Source organism: Macrobrachium nipponense, chromosome 7, assembly GCF_015104395.2.
Source record: "Macrobrachium nipponense isolate FS-2020 chromosome 7, ASM1510439v2, whole genome shotgun sequence".
NCBI classification, from domain to species: domain Eukaryota; kingdom Metazoa; phylum Arthropoda; class Malacostraca; order Decapoda; family Palaemonidae; genus Macrobrachium; species Macrobrachium nipponense.
Genome location: NC_061109.1, coordinates 34,893,969 through 34,916,468, shown reverse-complemented (window position 1 = coordinate 34,916,468; position 22,500 = coordinate 34,893,969).

Below are 22,500 nucleotides of genomic sequence, written 5' to 3'. Positions count from 1 at the left end.
ACTTATAAAAAAACTAACAAAAAACCCCTCCTGATCAAGTCAAGTGAAAAAACCTCCTTAAAGATAAAACAGGACTACTAGGCAAATTGTCACTCAAATTACCTTCACTACCATACCTGTATGGATTAGTCAAAACGTATAAAGAAAATAACCCTATGCAGCCTATTATAGGAACTGTTGGCTCAATTTCACATAAACTTTCGAAATATATCACTAAGATCTTGTCCCCTTTACTTAGAATCATCTCAGATACATATATGTATACACACACACACACACACGCACATATATAATAGATTTCATGCATTGACTGATCAGTGAAATGTTAAATCAGATTTGCAGGAGAGTGTTAATAATACTTTTATTTTACAATCATTCAGTTTTAGATATAAATAGATTGCTCACACTCATCCATAGGTAAATAGATGACATACCAGCCATTAAAGCAGTCACTAAACATCATGAAACTTTACTTTGTTCCTAGATAATGGTAGTCATCGTAATTTGATGGATTTAAAATCACATCACTTGCTGTTTTCAGATTTTCCTAAAGAGAAGACTGGTGTCAAGCTGGCAGAGATTGGAAATAACAACTTAATTTATCATAGGTACTGTCAGAATTCCGTTCAGGATAGGAAAAATAACGTTCATTAATGATTAATTTTCATTATGGTAAATGGGATCAACATGCATCCAGTTGTCATTCTAAGAATAATTTAGTAATAGTTCCAGCAAAGCATGGTGTTTTTGTTTAGGGGAAATTCATTAAATCCTCCCATACACTTAAATCCTCATCAGATTGTAAGGACATACCAGACAGTAAAGTTACTTACATAGAAGAACCTACGAGTATTTAGAATATTTCAGAATATAATGAAGCAACTCGACATAATTCGTTTTCACAGGTAATTGCTAGTTTAACCCAGTATGTAGAACCTAATGAATCATCATACATTCTAGTAACTACTAAGAAAGTCCTACCTGGGACTGAGATCATGGTACTAAACGAGTCAGTTAAAGTTCATGGTTTGTCTGTGACGAAAGCAATCTACACAGTTTCTGAATCAGTCTATAAAATACCTTTTGTATCCATGAAAAGCGTTACCATACAAGGTGCTGCCACAGGAGTTGCTAACCTCAGTGTTGTTCTCATATTAGCAGAAATTTCAACTGGTATCGAATCCTCCTTATTTTCAGTCGTAAAACTAAAGCAGAAAATAGACCACCCCCTTTTAAAACTATCATATGAAATCTAATTTTCATATGCCGCACCAACCGTCTTCTGTGTCTCATAAAATAATTGCGTTATCCTACTTGGAAATTCACTGAATATTATATATAATATTCCCGTTAATGGTAATGTGGACGTTACTCAAGTTATAATGCTTGAAATATATCCCATTCCAAGCATATTCCCCTGAAAAGTTCCTAAAATCAACTATGGCAATCGTCATTTTTTTCAGGAATACACGTTCCAAATGGTTGATCGATTAATATAGACAACTCATCCGTTCCAATAATATATGTTTTATGTAATGTTTTATCGAATACATAGTGTAAAGGTTTAACTGACAATGTTGCATTTAATGCAGACATGGCATTATAATGTGGTGTGATCCTATCTACCCATAATTTAACATTCTCATCTGTCAACTAATTTAAACCTCCATCTACATCCGCACTCATAATCCAGTTATTATTATCCATTTCCAACCTAATCCTTAAATCTACTGAATCCAGTAAATACATGTCTAAACTGGCAAGATCTAAGAGTAGAGGAAAGTATGTACACAGTCCGTTTTAACACCTGCCATGCCACCGACTTCCCACCTACTCACCTCCCAGAAACTAGCAGCTGTATAAGTTTGTGTTATTCCATGTGTACTGTTATAATCATCATGGAAATATCTACTCCACCCTATGGTATTCATCACACTGGGTTTCATATTTTTAAGTAGCTTGATATATGATTGATAGTGGAATAGAGGACAAGACTCCACTAACTTTTCATTCAAAAATACAGACTCTGATTTAAGAAGAGTGTTACTTAAACTGTTTACGAGTTCTATATTTTGATCAGATGCTAAATTCCTACCTTTCCTAGATACCCTAAGATAGAGTTCTAATGCGATACTTGATAGATCTAGGAATGAACCTACAATACCATGATATGAAACTACATATCTATCTGATAGAATTTGTTTTATAGACAGATTACTCGGCATAAAATCAACCCTCTCCTTAGAGTTTATTGAACTTTCAATAATTCTCTGTCTATTCCCATTCGGGTATAATTCCGATATTCCGGCTATATACGCAGGAACAGGGATCATATTCCCTGTCCCTGGTTCATTCGGGATGATACTAGCCATTACCTGCTATTTTCAGTGCTAGACGAGAGAGGTTATAAACACGTAAACGAACACAGCCACCACTGTGACGTGAATGAATTAAATGAGGTCTTATGCATCCCTTTTGTTGCTCGTGATCAGGCTAGTTGTTTTCACTCTCTTACCCGGCCATGGGATTCTACGTCTCTGCTTCATCATCCTACTACCTCCACTCAGTAGTAGCATACTAGCAGTTTTAACTGCCTGTGGCCCATTTTTCTTTTGAGATTCCTTTAATTGGTCTTGTTTCATTGACCATGTCAGGCAGGACTGACCTCCCGGATTCCTTAACCGCTGCTTTGATGGCGTGAAATAAGAAGGGTAGCACCCTCCTAGTGTTGCCAGACTACTGAAAAAATATCCGCCCCCTTCTTATACCCTGGGTAAAATATAGAAATATCCTCCAAACCCCGGCCCTTCTTAATGGTTCTTATAAAAATATTTTGTTTAAATCAGCCTCAGAAGGCTGGATGAAAGTCACCCTAATCCTTTATTACTGGTACTTCCTCAAGGCCGTTATTGTAGACGGTAAAAGAAAAAAACAGCTGAGAAAAAGCTACGGTGAAGGGAATGTATACAAGTAACTACCTCTTCGTTCAACAGTGCGAATGAGAATAAGGAGAAACAGGAGCGGAAATTGAATTCATATATAGTAATCTGGGTCTCATGTGAAGCACACACGTGACACTCGTCCTGTCACTGACGTGAATAGCCCTCCCATTTTGATCAGTGACAATGATTGAAATCTGATCTAAAAAATTCGTATTTAAAGGTTTATATACTGTATTATGTATATATTTACTCCTTCCATTCTCTAAACGGAAAAAGTCTAATAAATCTACGAGATTACCTGTGAATGGGGTTGGTTGGATGATGCCTGAATATACATACATATAATTCACCCAGCAGTTATCAAGAGGTGAAGCAGGGAAACATATCCATTCTTTTTCCCTTGCCCGAAGGTACTGTATTCTACATCACTTTTGAAGCCTAGCACCTTAGCAGCCTTACCACTGACTCTTATGTAAACGGATAGAATGACTCCCACCTTAACTTCCTCACCTTTCACATGATTAATAACTACCCGCCTTAGATTGTCATCCCACCCAAATAAGTCACCATTCTTCATAACAGTTTTAAACTTTGTACCATAATTCACCATCAACTGGTTGATAACATCCGTGTTAAGAGACCGTACTAATTTCCTCATATATCCCGCTAGAATTCCCATCAATGGTTTATAAGTGTACCTACATGTGTCACCCACCAGAACTTCGTGATATCTAGTAGTAAAATGAATGGTGAAATACTCATCTCTCGTTAATACAGCATAATAAAGAATAGGGAACATGATGGAGACTAAACCTATCTCATATTCTACCCCAATTTTGAGTGATGGTAGTCTGTTTATAAATCTACACGGTGAGTTTTCTGGATAAGTATCCAGGCTCCTTATACTGCTCATGTATATTGTGTGATCACTAGCCATGCTTTGTGTAAACTATACCTATCACATGCCGTACCTGATATATATATATTTTCTTCTTAAGGGTTTGGGGTTAATTAAACAACGCATTTATATTCTCTTTATTTACCTGTCCTATGATTAGTTTGAACATGGTATGGAAGTATAATTAACACTTGACTGGTAAAAAATAATAATAATATGCTATTTACTTTGAGATATATTGCATAGCACATCTATCTGCACCACAGACATCCCTACTTTCATCTACTTTTTCTGAGAGAGAATCATTGATCAGTAACTAACTGTCTCAAACATGTAAGTGACTTCTTCATGGATGTATCATTTACGTTCTTATTTGCCAGATCACTCAGTACCTCCTACTTGATTAAAATACAGGTAATCCTTCCATATAATTTCATCTCCTTTGCTAACTAATAATCCAACCACACTCCATCCACTTGTCCACTCCTGCTACTCCAGCGGGGAAAAGGATGTATTTGATGTGTTTATACTCTTCCTTAAATAATGCATCCTTCAACTTCTTCACAGATACACAAAAAATTAAATGTTCTTTGGTCGTCGGTGTCCTTGCGTAACTTTTTTGTGTTCCACCTCTTGACAATATTTGATACTACGCTTAGCATACTCAGTCCCTTATACTGGTTTTTCCTATTCTGTATTTCGTTCCCAGTGTATCAACAAGTGATATACTTGCTCCCCCATGATCCCTACCAACGTAGGTTACATCAGGTGGTTGCATTAAAGTAACACTACCTTCCTCATCTCAGTCTCTAGCAGTGGTGTAACTTGCCCCTGGTTTGGTATATCTAAGTACCGTGACGTCTGCATATGGATATATCTTGACCATATCCATCACTACCCTGTAATTCTGAAATATTACAGAACTCGTGGCTGTAACCAAGCAAGTTAATCTCTTGAACCTGGGTTCAGACAGGGCAGCGAAAATGAGTTTACACTGGGTTTTCCCTCCATCTTGAGCAATGACTGCCTGTACAACGTGGCACCTTTTGATGGGTTCGAATAACACTCCAATGCACCTTCACCTGCCCTGTCCATATATATATATATATATAAATAAAGGTTTTTTGCCACGAAGGAAAAAAATGAAAAAACGAGTTGGCCGAGTACTTTCGGTCCTATTCGGACCCTTTACTGAGGCATACTGGTTTTACAAAGAACACCATAGGTCAAAAGAAGGCTTAATATACAACTGACACTACCAAATTAGCCATAAGGGCGATTTCACTCTACAGAGAGGAGGAGGAGTCATAGCTAGCCACACCTTGAAGGATACCCGCGGTAAACAAGTGATTCTTCCAGAAAAACAGTACATTTTGAAAACAACACGGGAGCATATACAATTTAATATCATGAATTTTTACACAAACTTTCCCAACAAAAATTATTATTAATGAAAAGACGAAAGAAATATAAATATATATATATATCGAGCAAGAGAAAGAGGGTGAGAAAATATCGAACCAGAGAGAGAGAGAGAGAGAGAGAGAGAGAGAGAGAGAGAGAGAGAGAGAGAGAGAGAGAGAAAGACAGAGAGAGAGAGAGAGAGAGAGAGAGAGAGAGAGAGAGAGAGAGAATTAATAACTATATACATGTGGGACTAATTTATTAGTTGTTCATTTATTTTGAGGTCCTTCATAAACATCTTAGAAATATATGGGTCCAAATGGTACATTCCCAGACTAAGATTTAGGTTGTTTTTATTAGTGATTTGTATAATTGCCGATTCCAGTAAATTTCTTGAAACATAATCATTAGATCTAGCAATTACCGAGGCATCACCCCAATTAATACAATGAGATTTTTCACTCATATGGATAAACAGTGCATTTGAAGTCTGGGCTGTTCTAACTGAATACATATGCTGCTTAACCCGAACACATAAATTCTTACTAGACTGACCAACGTAAAACGATGGGCAATCCTTACAAGGAATTTTGTAAATGATGTTGTTTATCTGTTACGGGACTATTCTTAATTAGCATATCTTTAAAGATATGCTAATTAAGAATAGTCCCGTAACAGATAACAACATCATTTACAAAATTCCTTGTAAGGATTGCCCATCGTTTTACGTTGGTCAGTCTAGTAAGTATTTATGTGTTCGGGTTAAGCAGCATATGTATTCAGTTAGAACAGCCCAGACTTCAAATGCACTGTTTATCCATCTGAGTGAAAAATCTCATTGTATTAATTGGGGTGATGCCTCGGTAATTGCTAGATCTAATGATTATGTTTCAAGAATTTACTGGAATCGGCAATTATACAAATCACTAATAAAAACAACCTAAATCTTAGTCTGGGAATGTACCATTTTGGACCCATATATTTCTAAGATGTTTATGAAGGACCTCAAAATAAATGAACAACTAATAAATTAGTCCACATATATAGGTTATTAATTCTCTCTCTCTCTCTCTCTCTCTCTCTCTCTCTCTCTCTCTCTCTCTCTGTCTTTCTCTCTTTCTCTCTCTCTCTCTCTCTCTCTCTCTCTCTCTCTCTCTCTCTCGTCTCTCTCTCTCTCTCTGGTTCGATATTTTCTCACCCTCTTTCTCTTGCTCGATATATATATATTTATATTTTCTTTCGTCTTTTCATTAATAATAATTTTTTGTTGGGAAAGTTTGTGTAAAAATTCATGATATTAAATTGTATATGCTCCCGTGTTTGTTTTCAAAATGTACTGTTTTTCTGGAAGAATCACTTGTTTACCGCGGTATCCTTCAAGGTGTGGCTAGCCTATGACTCCTCCTCCTCTCTGTAGAGTGAAAATCGCCCTTATGGCTAATTTGGTAGTGTCAGTTTGTATATTAAGCCTTCTTTTGACTATGGTGTTCTTTGTAAAACCAGTATGCCTCAGTAAAGGGTCCGAATATGGACCGAAAGTACTCGGCCAACTCGTTTTTCATTTTTTTCCTTCGTGGCAAAAAAACCTTTATTTATACATAGCATCACGTTTTATATACTTCGTGATCAAGTTATTCATATATATATATATATACACCTACACCTGTCAGTTTCCACCTCCCCATGAAATGGACATGCACATGATGGTATACGGTAACACACACACAGGTTGGTTACCTTTCCTGCCTTAACCACACCACTGGAACATGTTGGGAAGGGGGGGGGGAGAGGAGAGAGAGAGAGAGAGAGATGGAATAAGGTTGCCGATGCCGACGGACTTTCCTGCCATAACCTGTATCCGCATGATGTTACAGGTGTGCGGTCTAACAACTCCCCCTCCCTAATAAGGAAGCCATGACATACCCTCCACTTTCCTTCTTCACTAAGTGTTTCATTTGACCAGCACCCTGCTTATACCCACGCCAGGCATTCACCTGTTTTTCAAAGCATTATTTTTAATCATCCATTCCTTGATATCTGCTATGTTGATTAAGTGCTGGTAATCCTGGATGTTAACCAAATTAGTTTCCCATTACCTAAAAATTCTCTTATAACCACTGGAATGTTTAATCCATTAAGGGGCAGTAACAAATTCCCTTCTATATCCCACTGAAATGACCCGGAATCCTGCAGATAATTAATAATACTATTCATGTATGGGATCTGGGCTTCGTTAAATGAATATAGAAATGATGTGACTTAAGGTTGGATTACCTTCCACCTGCTTAAATATATTTTAAGGTAATACACCCTCCCTCCTTTTACTTACTGGAGGGGGAGGTATAACTGATAACTCCCGGCTGAACTTTACATGGATTTCCCGTGTTGTAAATGCTAAGAGGTATTGCCCGCTAACTTTACTGTCCACACCTTTCTTCTACTACTACTACTACTTTCACTTTCCCCTGTTCTCTTTCCTCCTCCCTCCTTCATGAGTCTTTCATATGTAATTCTCGGAAGTAGATAAAATTCCTTCATATTATTATTATTATTGTTATTATTATTATTATTATTATTATTATATTATTATTATTATTATTATTATTTAAAAAAGATTTGCTATTAATCCCACAGCTATGGGAAGCAGTACTGATAAAATCGCATCACCCCTCCTAACCTTGAGTATTTCTCTCTTCTTATGTCATGGGGTCTTCTTTAAAGAAACCTTGTATACCTCCCTCCTACACCTTCGCAACCTCCTCACGTGATTTTCATCCTGCATTAGGTTTCCCTGAAGGAAGTTCCTAAATGTTTCTGAAGTAAAGGTAATAAATTTCCCACCTAATACAGGAATTACTTTATTCCCGTCCGGAGGAGAAAGACGTGATATAAACAGGATAAAATCCTTATTTTTATATTTCAATGTTCTTTTATGGTTATGGTTCATACCCGGACAATCTGTGGCTTATCCCATCCGCTATATGAACCACAGTGCCGATCTTCAAGGGAGAACTGACTGGTTCCTCCCGCAGTGAAGTGTTTTTATACATCCGGAAAAGCTGACGGTCTATATCCACTCTATCCACTAATGCGTGAATGCCATTTGGGGTTTGCCCTCCTCCTAAACCTCTAACAGCTGCCAAGCCAAGAATGAGCGTCGTAGACAGCTCCCCAAGGGGTGGATACTGGGAGAGGGGAACCCAAGCTACATGCTAGTGTTGCCGGATCCCATGTAACAACGTTCCTCGCGAATGCAGCTCCTTGGGAACCTTTATCGGACAACACTTGTATGTTAATATATTTCAATTTATTAATATAGGCAAGGTATTTATGTATCTTGCTTTTAAGTGTTCTAATTACCCTTTCAGCTATGTCAGCTTTAATCTTTCTAGAATGCACACTGTAATAATAACATTATATTTCTACTTTTTAGGTAGCCCCTTACATGACTGTTATAGAATTCTTTTCCTTCATCAGTATTAACTCTAGATACACCTAAAAAAAACATCCAATTCGAAAATGCTCTTTAGAGCCTGTTGCATGGCACTACCATCCTTTGTCTGTAAGTACCTTGAAAACTGATCGATGACTAATAAAAGATATTTATAACCTTCGTTATAAGGTGCGAGTTTTGACATGTCAGCTAGATCACTGCTAATGATAACTCTGGGCTTTGGAGATATAATCTGTCTTCAGATGAACCTTTTAAGAGTACCTTTAGGTAAAGTATATGAAAACTGACCTTGTAAAAAAATTTTAACATCGTCCTTACTTATATTTTTCTCGAGTTTTCTCACATCTCTGTATAGTGTACTTACTGCTTTTAGTTACCATTGGAATATAACTTAGTATTCAGTGTCCCCTATAATATTAGTCCTGAGTTGTAAGGAGTCAGGTATGGTAGCCGCAAGGTCTACCAGTAAATAACTGTACTGGTTATGTGATAGGGCCATCTTATATATCTCCAAGAAGTTACTACCCTTTCGTTGCCCGAATGATTGACGTCCTAAAGTTTCAATTTGTCCAATATCCCTATTCTTCATTAGGATATAGTGGGGAAACAGAGTGGAATACATTCTGTGTTATGAACAAAACTGAGGTTAACGAGTGCCATCCAGCAGTAAACGCTTGTGTAACATTCGTTTTATCGTTTGTCTCTAAAAAGCAATCATCCAGGTTTAGAGCCCATAATTTTATTCCCTATAGTCGGGTGCTTTTTTTAGAAGGTCTTCACTTACTCCACAGTAAGGTATGATATGAAACTTCCCCTTACATTTTTCAATAATTTTCTGACATATCATACTTTTATGTGAGTTGATATAAGCTGCTATAATAATTCGGGTTGGGTTTGTGAATAAATCCGACACCTCCTTAGGGAATGAAACTGTTTATTACTACAGCAAAGTTTACGTTTACATTGGTATTAATACATCGGTAGTATAGGTATGGAGAAAGTGAATGATGTTGACAATCTTTTATTGGTGTAGAATAACGATTAATTGATGATAAATAAGTGTACAGGATACATTAACTTATAAATAACAGTTTACATACCTAACAGATATGGTAACAACCCACAAAAAAATAAATAAAAACTGTTCACCTCATTTACATATACAGAAATTCATCATCATCAATGAAACTGTCATTCATAAGCTCTTCATAATCAGTATTGACCTCATCACTCTTATCCTCATCTCCATCACTATCATCAAAATACGCCTCTTCCTGCATGTCTGTTTTGCTGTTGAACTTACATTTTTTAGAAGACCCCTTACGTTTAGGTTGTTGTTGGGGAGACAGTTTCCTAGGGTAGGTGAGGTGTGATAGACCTGGAATGGGGTTGGGTGGTGGATTGGGTGGAACGGTGGATGGGGAAGATGGGAGATGAGACAGTCCCGGGATAGGGAGGTGACTGTGATGTGATAAGGTGATGGGAGGGGTGGGAAGAGGCAAGGAAGTAGCAGGTGGAGAGGAGGAGACCCTTCCACATTTCCTCAACCTCTGTATGATCTTGTTGAAGTCACCTCCCAGTAGAACATCTAAACTGTATCAGGTGGATTGTTTGCCTCCTCCCCCTCTTTCTCCCCCTTCCCCTCCATCTCATCCCCTCCCTCCCCATTACCTGTGGGTATAACATGACACCCTTGTTCCCTCCCCTCCATATCACATCCCACTTCCAGGCACAACACTTTTTTTTTGTTTTATTAAAGACATAGTACCCTTGATATTTCATAAATTGTATATCTCTGTAGAGATAACCTCATTTTTATCAACGACCTCCTTGTACTGATCATGGTGTATAATCTTCTGTTTAATTCTCTGTATACCTTTCTAGGTATTGCATCGCACTGTTTTTAACTTGAATTAATATACTTTGGGTTTTACACCAGTGAATTCACTGATATATTCCACCCCGTTTCATTTGATTAAACCAAGCTCTCCTTTTCGGGATGACTCAAATAGCGGGTGAGTCCTAGGGAAGTTGCTGAAGTCAAGGTGTTAGTTTAGCATTCCCTTCAATTCACATGTGAGGTCATCAGTTTCTAAAGAAACCAAGAAACTGTTGGTATCCATATAGAGTAGCTGTACCTTATCCGCGTAATGCGCTCGCAGTACATTATAACAAAACTTGTACATAATATTTTTAGCGAGGTCTAATACACTAAAACCAATATATATTGCGGAGTCCGCTTGCATGAACTTGCGTCTGTGATTAATGATGAAGCGTTCCACGTTGATCATTTCCCGTGATTTATAAGTATGCTTGGATACACTTCTGAGCAAGCTATTTTCATTTGACACAGCAATGCTTCTATTAGCATAATTTAACGAGTTCTTTTTTATAAGACTGAAGAGCCCGTTCATGAGGACTTTAATCATATTTTTCTTATCAGGCCACTTTCCTTAGCTCTCTGAGCCGCGTTCTTCATTATGTAATCTCTAAGATAATAATCCTGCTTGAACTTATACACCTTCTTTATACAGTCTATTTCTAGACCTAGCACAAGTTTAACATTATTTTTCGGGAGTTTGAGTTCAAATTTACTTAACAAATCTCTCGTGTATTGGGGGATATGTTCATCCCCTATGTTCATATGATGTAACGCGAGTGGGAAGGAATCTGTATCTATACCTATATCATCACGAACATTTTGTATTGCAGAGGATGAAGTACCCGTATTGCCCTTGTGAATCTATCATGGCAATATCCCTTCTAATAAAGTCATCTAGTTCAGGAGGTGTAAGCTCTGCTATTACATCTAATGGCCCAATTATCAGTACTGTAGGATCAATTGCTTATAAACTATCTAAACTATCTTACTAAACTGTCATCCCCGCTACTAGGAACTGTATCTAATTCACACATCCGGGATTCTCTTGATCTTGTGGAAAAATTAAATAATACATTGTACTAAACCCTAGTGATATTTTTGTTCAGTTTTGATGTATGTTCATTGTTTACAAAAGTCCCTATTGGACTCTGTGCTAGAATATTTAAGTAATGAACTTGTACTGCATGAATTGCCTATGTCCGTTAGTCACATAATTTCCTTAATTAAGTTATGTATCTGTGATTGCAGATTTATTTTTAATGGAGAATATTACCAACAAATATTTGGTATGGCCATGGGTAACCCTGTATCACCTCTCCTTTCAAACTTATATATGGAATTTTTTTAGAGATAAAAAACAAACCTCCCGAATATCACACTTATCCCCTTAAAATGGTACCGATATGTTGATGATATCTTAGTAGTCTTACCTGGTGGTATCGATGTAAATGATATACTGTCTAAATTGAATAATTTAGTGCCATCCATAAAATTCATTGTTGAAATTGAAAATAACAATGTCATCCCTTTCCTAGATGTATTAAATACATAGAGAATCTTTCCAATGCAAATTCAGTATTTATAGAAAACCCACAAATAATTTAACATATGTACATTTTTATTCTGGCACCATCTTAATATTAAAATTTCATTTTTTTCTTCTATGTTCCTATGCGCTTTGCATATCACGAGTCCACAATATCTGAACCAAGAAAAAAAATAAAAAAAAATACATAAAAAAGATAGGAAACGATCTCTGCTACCTACCTCATTTAATTGATTTATGTTATCGAAAAGCACACAAAAAGTTTTATAGTGTTGCTATTAATGAAAACGAAATGCCTAAAAATATACTTAGCTTACCCTTATTTTCGTGGATTTGAAACCATAAAATCAATATTTAAATCGTTTAAATGTTAATGTAGTGTTCTCTTATAACATACCATTAAAGATATGCTAATTAAGAATAGTCCCATAACAAATACAACATCATTTACAAAATTCCTTGTAAGGATTGCCCATCGTTTTACGTTGGTCAGTCAAGATAAAAATTTATGTGTACGTATTAAAGCGCATATGTATTCAGTTAGAACAGCCCACCCCAGACTTCAAATGCACTGTTTTATCCATCTGAGTGAAAAATCTCATAGTATTAATTGGGGTGATACCTCGGTAATTGCTAGATCTAATGAATATGTTTCAAGAAATTTACTGGAATCGGCAATTATACAAATCACTAATAAAAACAACCTAAATCTTGGTCTGGGAAAGTACCATTTGGACCCATATATTTGTAAGATTTTTATGAAGGACCTTAAAATAAATGAACAACATAATAAATTAGTCCCACATGTATATAGTTTATTATTTCTCTCTCTCTCTCTCTCTCTTCTCTCTCTCTCTCTCCCTCTCTCTCTCTCGTCAGTCTCTCTCTCCGTCTCTGTCTCTCTCTCTCTCTCTGGTTCGATATTCTCTCTCCCTCTTTCTTCTTGTTCGAGATATATATATATATATATATATTATATATATATATATATATATATATATATATATATATATATATATATATATATATATATATATATATATATATATATATACACATATATATATATATATATATATGATATATATATATATATATATTTTCTTTCGTCTTTTCATTGATAATAATTTTTTTGGGAAAATTTTTGTGTAAAATTCATGATATTAAATTGTATATATCCTTCAATGTGTGGCTACCCTCAGGCTGCTCCTCCTTTCTGTAGAGTGAAAATCGCCATTATTGCTAATCTTGTAGTGTCAGTTTATATATTAAGCCTTATTTTGACTATGTTGTTCTCTGTAAAATCAGTTTGCCTCAGTAAAGGGTCCGAACAGGGCCGAAAGTACTTGCTATCTCGCTTTCTCATTTTTTCTTTCGTGGCAAAAAACCTTTATATATATATATATATATCTATATATATATATAATTTATATAAAATAATATGTATATATAATATGTATATATGATATATATGTATATATATATAATAATATGTATTATATATTATATATATATAATCTATAATCTATATATTCTAGCGCAATACCACGGGAAATGATAGTCAGGAATCCAAGCGCTTTCGTCTTTATTCAGACATCGTCAAGGAGTACTAAAGTACAATCGGAGAGGAAGGCCTCAGGTACAAACATGATCAGGAATACCAGATGGTTAATTATCAAAAGGGTAAAAATTAAAATTGGGATAATCCAGGATTATCGGATATCACACGGTCACAAACTTAAACAGATTCTGACCCTAACCGAAATTACAAAGTATAATCTTTACAGTCCAAAACATGTAAAAAATGAATATATTAATTTTGTTGCTTATAATTATCTACAACTTTTTTCATTATGAAAGCATCAAGTTTAAATAAACCAAGACTTAAATTTAGAACATTTCTATTATTTGACTTGATAAAAACAAGATTCAATGATATTCCTTTTAACTGTGTCATTACATGGACTAAGGCTCTTGCTTGACTCCCCAGTTAATAGGATGGTCTAAATCTCTCATATGTACAAATAATGCATTCGATATTTGCCCAGTTCTCACAGAATATTGAGTTGCTTAAGACGCTGTGAAAGAGATTTGCCAGTCTGTCCGTAATAGATTTTATCACACTTTTTGCAAGGAATTTCACATATGCAGCCTGGAAAATCTTTAGGAGAATTTTTGATTACTAAACTCTTGACATTAATATTACTGAAAACAACATTTATGTTAAAAAGCTTTAAAATTCTAGGAATATCTAAAAACCTTTCATCATAAGGTAATTTTAGAATGTTATGCTTACTAAATTAAAGTTTGTCATTAGTTGAATAAAATGTTTTTTCTAGCTCTTTTTCCATACCACATCTACAAAAGTCCTTGGGTATTTAAGTTTCAATGCAATATCATAAATAGTTTTAATTTCAGCGTCAATAAACTGCGGGCTACAGACACGTAAAGCCTTATTGGACATCCCGAAAAAAACAGAGAATTTAACATTTTGATGGTGATTGGAGTAGTAATGAACAAAAGAGGCAATATTAGTTGATTTTCGAAAGACTGAAAAGGTGAAATTTCTATCATTTCTATGGACAGTTACATCAAGAAAATTCAAATTACAATTTCTTTCTTCCTCCTATAGTAAATTTTATAGAAGGGACTAAATTATTGAGATTATTAAGGAATTCCTGGAGGTTTTCGTGAACTGGCCAAATACAGAAGATATCATCCACGTATCTAAACCAAATAACTTTTTGGGGCAAAATTCTTGGTAAAAGTTTTGTCTCAAAAAATTCCATGTAAATATTGCTAAGGACAGGAGATAAGGGATTACCCATGGCCATGCCAAACTTTTGTACAAAAAATTCCCCATTGAAACAAAATTTACTATCTTTGATACATAACCTTATGAGACTAATGAGATTTTTCTACACTTAAGGAAATGTCATGACGCTCTAATTCCTCTTCCAAATATTCAAGTAAGTCATCTACAGGCACTTTTGTAAATAAGAGACAACATCAAAACTAACCATATTAAAATCATAATTCAAATTTAAACTATTCAATTTGTTTATAAAATCAACATTGTTTTTAACATTCGTGTTAGAAATATTTCCTACCAAAGGAGTAAGAATTTTTACAAGCCATTTAGATAAATTTATACGAAACTGAGCCCACTGAACTAATGATTGGTCTGATAGGGTTATTGATTTTATGTGTCTTGACTAAACCATACATGTAAGGTAGGGAGGCGCATTGCGGTGTAAACTGTTTCATTAAATGGTCCAAGCCCTTCAAAACAAAAATGGATTTAATTTGTTTATTAAAATGGGAGTTACTGTCTGTGTAGGGTCAGACCTCAGTTTCGTATAAGTATCAGTGTCATTTAGCAATGTCATTATTTTACTTATATATCACTTTTATTCATAATTACCACTGCATTAGATTTATCTGCTTTTGTCACCTTCACTGTTTCGTCTTCTTTAATTTTCTTAAAAGCCTGGATAAAGAAATCTCACGGGTACATTTGGGGGAGAAGGTTTACTCATAGCACAATACACAATACCTTTACAAATATTGATATCATCAGGGCATAGGTTTTGATTCAATTTTTTCTAAAATAACAAAAGGATTTTGAGGATGTCGACCACAGTCCAGGTTTACCATTAAATACACCAAAGCTTAACCCATATCCCAAAGCCGCTGTCGTAGCACTATCCACTGGTTTTGTCAGATAAATTAATCATGAAGTCCACGTTGGCATGCTTAGTCCAGTCGCTTTCAGCAATAGATTTTTCAGCTTGACTTGGAGCTTCCTTTCAAGACGGTTGCAGCACTTTCTCAATTTTCCGTGGCAATAATCCAGCATCCGATTCTTCCAATCGACAGGAACCGCCTGATTAAAGCTATACCGTCTGCTTCTAAGTGTTACGGAACGCATCATCTACTTCCACTTTGGGATATGGTTAAGCTTTGGTGTATTTAATGGTAACCTGGACTGTGTCGACATCTCAAAATCCTTTTGTTATTTAGAAAAATTGAATCAAAACCTATGCCCTGATGATATCAATATTTGTAAAGGTATTGTGTATGGTGCTATGAGTAAACCTTCTCCCCCTAATGTACCCGTGAGATTTCTCACAAATACATAACTTAATTAAGGAAATTATGTGACTAACGGACATAGGCAATTCATGCAGTACAAGTTCATTACTTAAATATTCTAGCACAGAGTCAATAGGGACTTTTGTAAACAATGAACATACATCAAAACTGACAAAATATCACTAGGGTTTAGTACAATGTTATTTAATTTTTCCACAAGATCAAGAGAATCCCGGATGTGTGAATTAGATACAGTTCCTAGTAATGAATAAAACAGAGTATATTCACAAAATGGAAAACAATCTGAAAGACGCTACCAAGTTTTTAGAAACATGGGTGACATTGACTACAAACTAATTTTTAAAAAACGAGGACAGAATAAACCGGTTCCTGAAAACATTGAAAGATAATAAAACGATAGATCAAACAACTTACGAAAATAATCTTTTATGTAACAGGTTCTTCATTGGGTGTTATGTATGGCCTACCAAAAATACACAAGTAGGGTATCCCTATGAGACCCATCCTTTTCATCCTATACTACACCAGGTTACAAAATAGCTAAATTCTTGACACCTCTATTAGAGAATCATTTTAAAAATGAATATAATCTAACCAACTCTCTTGATTTTAAGAACAGTATTTTATGCCAGGACTCTGACCTAACCATGGCAAGCTTCGACGTTGAAGCACTTTTCACTAATATACTGTGGAGAAAAACATTTCAGCTTTATTTTAGATACTATTTTTTGTTTTACAGAAGACGATACTACATATAGTGGACTTTAACACGTGGATGATTTTAGGAAATGTTAAATTAGCAGTGCAGGACACTGCTTTCATTTTTAATGGACAGGTATTTATTTGCAAATAGAGGGGTGTAGGTTATGGGAATCCCTAAGTTGTACATTCGCCAATATTTTTATGCTCAAATTTGAAAGGGAACTGCTGGACAATTGCCCTCCGTCTTTTAAACCACTTTTTTACCGAAGTATGTAGATGACACTTTTGTTTTGTTTAAAGATAGGCATCATAGCGACTCATTTTTACAATATGCTAACTCCAAACATCAAATATTAAAAATTTACCTGTGAATTAGAAGAAAATGGACAATTAGCATTTTTAGATACAATGGTAGTTCGTAAAGATAACTGTTTTAACATAGGATCTACGGAAAACCTACCTTTACCGGTCTTGGCTTGAATTTCTACAGTTTTTGTTTTTATAATTTTAAATTAAATTCTTTATCAACGCTCCTCCACAGGGCTATAAACCTAACATCAAGTTGGAAATTATTCCATGACGAAATAATATTTCTTGAGGGATTTTTCAAAAGCAATTGTTACCCATCGGGGTTATTTTTTTTAAATACGTCAAAAATACCATCAATATCTTTTTTCATCCACCTAGTCCAGTCCATTTAGCACAGAAATTTAGATACTATCTTAAAATTACATTATATACATGATAGGTAAGTTTTTGCCCTCCCTTAAGGAAAATTTTAAACCGCCATTATCCAGCAGTTGATACCAGATTCACTTGCATAAATCCTAGAAATATTGGTAGCTTCCTAAAACACAAAGAGAAATTGCCCTCCTTGATGCAATCCGGTGTAGTGTATTTATTTAATTGCTGCCGATGTAATCAGCAGACCTACGTAGGAAGTACGCGCCGATTGCTCAAAGTGAGATGTGATGCTCATAGAGGTGTAAGTTACCGAACGGGCAGCAAATTATCCACCCTGAGCAATCAAATATTAGGAATCACCCCAGAATCTGTAGGGCAGAGATAGATTATAACAACTTTAAGGTCATTATGACGTCACCATATGAACACCACCTCCTCGTTCTTGAAAGTTTGGCAATTAAGAAACTGGTACCTTCACTTAACAACCATACTACCTCAGTAACCTTTGTATATAGCATAAAGACACGTCACTTTGTTCTTTGCCTCTTCTTGACTTTTTTTCCACCGTCCTGACACGGAACGGCGGGACTCTGCTTGAGCAAGGTATTTTCCTCATTTTTAATATTTTTATATTTGTATAATACATATATTCTGTTTTAATGTTTTTATTCGTAATTTTACTTAGAAATATTTATTTTTTATGATTTTACATTTCCTTTTCTTGAATATGTTATGTATTGATGTATACTCATTCTTTGAGATTTTTTAATTCGTAATTTTACTTAGAAATACTTTAATTTTATAATAATTTTACGTTAACTCCTAATTGTTTGGTAATGATGTAATATTTATTTCTTGCCTTTAGCCTGAAGATGGGACTTTGTCTCGAAACGTCGTAGTAATAAAGAATCATGTAATGTGCCATGTCCTTCCCGATCCCCGTATTTTCCCCGTACATATATATATATATTATATATATATATATATATATATATAATATATATATATATATATATATATATATATATATATATATTATATATATATATATATATATTATATATATATAACAGATCAACTTTCATATGCATTACCCACTAATTTTTAACACTGATGGTGAAGAATATATACACGTTACCGGAGTAACTACCGAATTCATCAAAGATTTCATTGATATCCTTCAAGATATTTTTTCTCACTACATTGGATGGTATTTACAACATCTACATGGGATCCTATGAGTGCGGAGTATGTCAGGGGTGTATGCTTCATCTTAACATCACCTCGTAGCTTATATTGGTATAATCTCATTCCATCCCACCTCCTCTTCAACCCCCCCCCCCCCCCCCCCCCACCCCCCCCCCCCCCCCCCAATTATCTTCCACTACACTATCAGTCAGGATGGTTATTTTTAATTTCCAGTGCTCTAGTTTCATACAAATCCCACTGTCACTGTGGAATGAAGGAGTAAATTAAATTAAGGGTTGTGGGGGGGGGGGGGGGGGTGATGTTTAATGGATATTACTGTACTGTAAAGTACCTCCAGATGTAACAGATCTGTAAACGAATGTTACTGTGAGATCCTCTATTTCAGTTGGGTGTGTTATTTAAGTTTCCAGCACCCCACTTTCCCCCCCCAAGACGGTAAAGACAGTATTGGGAGAAAAAGTGCCTAAAAAAGGAGAAAGGAGGCCAGCTAACCATTTAGAAATTTTGTAATTGAAAGCTCCGGCGCATGAAACGATGGGTCTGAATGGAAGATTGTCTTTGTGAGTTTTGGGAAGACCATAAAAGTAGAGAGAAATTTAAAGTAATTAATCCTAAATTACCCTACTTTTATGGTCTTCCCAAAACTCACAAAGACAATCTTCCATTCAGACCCATCGTTTCATGCGCCGGAGCTTTCAATTACAAAATTTCTAAATGGTTTAGCTGGCCTCCTTTTCTCCTTTTTTAGGCACTTTTTCTCCCAGTCACATCATACATTCGGAAGACTTTTGTCACAAATTCAGAGAAGCACATATACACTTCACAACATAAAACTTTTAAGCCTTAACGTAGACTCCCTATTCACAAAAGTACCAGTACCAGGACGTTCTTCAGTTTTTAAGGGAAAAATTATCCCCCTATTCAGATCATTTCCCTTTGGCACTTGACAAAATAATAAAGTTAGTTGAATTATGTGCATCTAATAACGTATTTCATTCGGGGAATCATTCTACAAGCAAAAATTCGGGTGTAGTATGGGTAGTCCTTTAAGTCCTATTTTAGCCAATCTGTACATGGAATACTTTGAAACTACAGTAATAAATGCAATAAAACCCAAAAACATGCTGTGGATGAGATACGTGGATGACATACTAACATTTTTGGGATAATAAGGGTGGGGTAATTTTAATGAATTCCTCTCAAAATTAAACGCATTAGTGCCCAGCATCAAATTTAAAGTTGAATGGGAAACAGACAACAAAATTCCTTTTCTTGATGTTTTAATAATCAGAGACACACAGAATACAAATTTACCATATACAGAAAACCAACGTTCTCACTTTCATATATTCACTACTTTAGCTATCATGACAATACTATCAAGATAGGTCTAGCTAGCAACCTATTCTTAAGAGCCTTACGAATTTGTTCCCCAGATTTCCTGGAAAAATAATTTGAACTAATTCGCAAGCAACTTTCATCGTTTAAAGTATCCTGACCATATAATTGAGAAAGCAATTCAAAAAGCAAACGTAATTTTCTACCGACCCCCTAAAGACAAGGACCAGAGACACACCCAACAATAAAATAAAAATTCCCCACCTGGAGACGATTAAGAGAGTAACTCACACCCTTGGGAAATCCAACCCTTTTGCATTTACCTACCCAAATACCTTAGCCAAATCCCTGATTAACGTCCAACAAAAGACATCGCCCAAAGACTCTGGGGTATATGAGATCCCATGCCAGGACTGTGACCAATCTTACATCGGATTTACAGGTAAATCACTTCCCCAGAGATTAATACAACACAAACGGTCAGTTTGGTATGGACAACAGAACTCGGCTATTTTCAACCATATAAATGAACATAACCATAGAATAAACTGGAATATGTCACGTGTAATTTATAGCAGCAACTGCCGGTACAAGAGTCAAATGATGGAATCGCCTTAATAAAAGAGAAGCAGGTAATGAACATCTCAAAAGGGAATTGGACATCGGACATCGTCGACGCAGTGTTCATTCAACAACGCTTAAGAAGATTAAAGGAAGATTATCAGCGGGGTGACCTAAATTGGCTTACTTGTGGACGAATCTCTTGGTATAAATACCACCTTTTCTGTAAACTTTTCTCATTCATATACCTGAAGAGAGAGACAGCAGTCTCTGAAATATAGTACTTTTCTCTCTACATTTTGGTGTTTATGGGCTCCTTTTATTAGATATATATTATATATATATATATATATATATATATATAAGATATATATATATATATAATATATATATATATATATATATATATATCTATATATTTATATATAGTCTTATTTATCAAGCACCTCTCTCCAGGCTTAAACTCTAATGTTTCTTCGCTTCCTCTCTCTCTGGCCTAAGTGTTTTGTCTGGCCATGTACAAACTGTTGTGGTCACTTGGCTCTTTCCCTTTCCTTGAATAGGTAGCCTCTAATTTCGAAACACCCAGTATATATATATTTACAGTGTGTAACAGGAGATTATTAAAATGTTTCGGGAAATGAAAAAAAAAAAGTCACTCTAGGCAGAAAATGTTCTATGAACTTATACAATTTAAGGCTTCGTTTGTCAGTAAGGTTAATTTTTAGAATAACCGTTTTTTTTCCTTAATGCTGCCCTCAGCCAAGATGGCGTACGCGATGTCTGAGTAGTTATAGATATGTGAATGGTTGTGTGGGGGGGGGGGGGGGGGGGGGGGGGGGGTGGAGTGAAGAAGTGCATTAGGCAACTAGATTTATAATATTTTAATTATGACTTTTTATCATTGGTTTTTGAAAAATGTAACATTACTGCCTCTTCAATCAGTAAATCACCTGTGAGCAGACTTCACCTTAATCTAATATTAATGATTAGCATTACATATCAAGAAAGTCTTTTTCATCTGACAGAGACAGATGCATTTCCTTATGTGTGTTTTTCCTTTCGACTGGTGTGTGATGAATACTTTTGATGGAGAAGGAGAGGTTTTTGAAAGTATGTTTTAAATCTTTGATCGGCGTGTAATGAATGGGCCTGTCTTTGATGGTGGGTAGATTCCATTATGCTTACTTCTCTTTTCCATATCTGAGTCCGATGGATACCACTGATGGAGAGAGAGAAGGTTTCTATGATGTGTGCATACTTCCCCTTTGTTCAGTAACTAAACAATACATTTAATTTATAGCCGATTTCCTTATTTTATAACATTCTACATTACTGGAATGGTAAGGCATTGTCTCTAGTTTCTTGCTCACAAAATGAATAAGGAATCTAGCACTTGCAACACGGACATGCTCTTGGAGGAAAAACGAAGCTGTTAGAGTAACAAGGGAACTGATCAGTTCCATCCCCCTCCTCATCTCCGTGACTACTCCAACATCCTTTACGCGCCATCTTACACGTCCATTTAAGAATAAAGGTTATCTTATTATTTTAAAAAATTCATGCCTTAAAATGTACGTGTTTATGGAACATTTTCTGCTCAGAATATCTTTTTCTTTCCTTTCCCAAGATATTTTCATAAACTCGTGTTACGCCCTTTTATATATATATATATATATATATATATATATATATATATATATATATATGTGTGTGTGTGTGTGTGTGTGTGTATGTGTGTGTGCGTGTGTGTGTGTTGTGTAT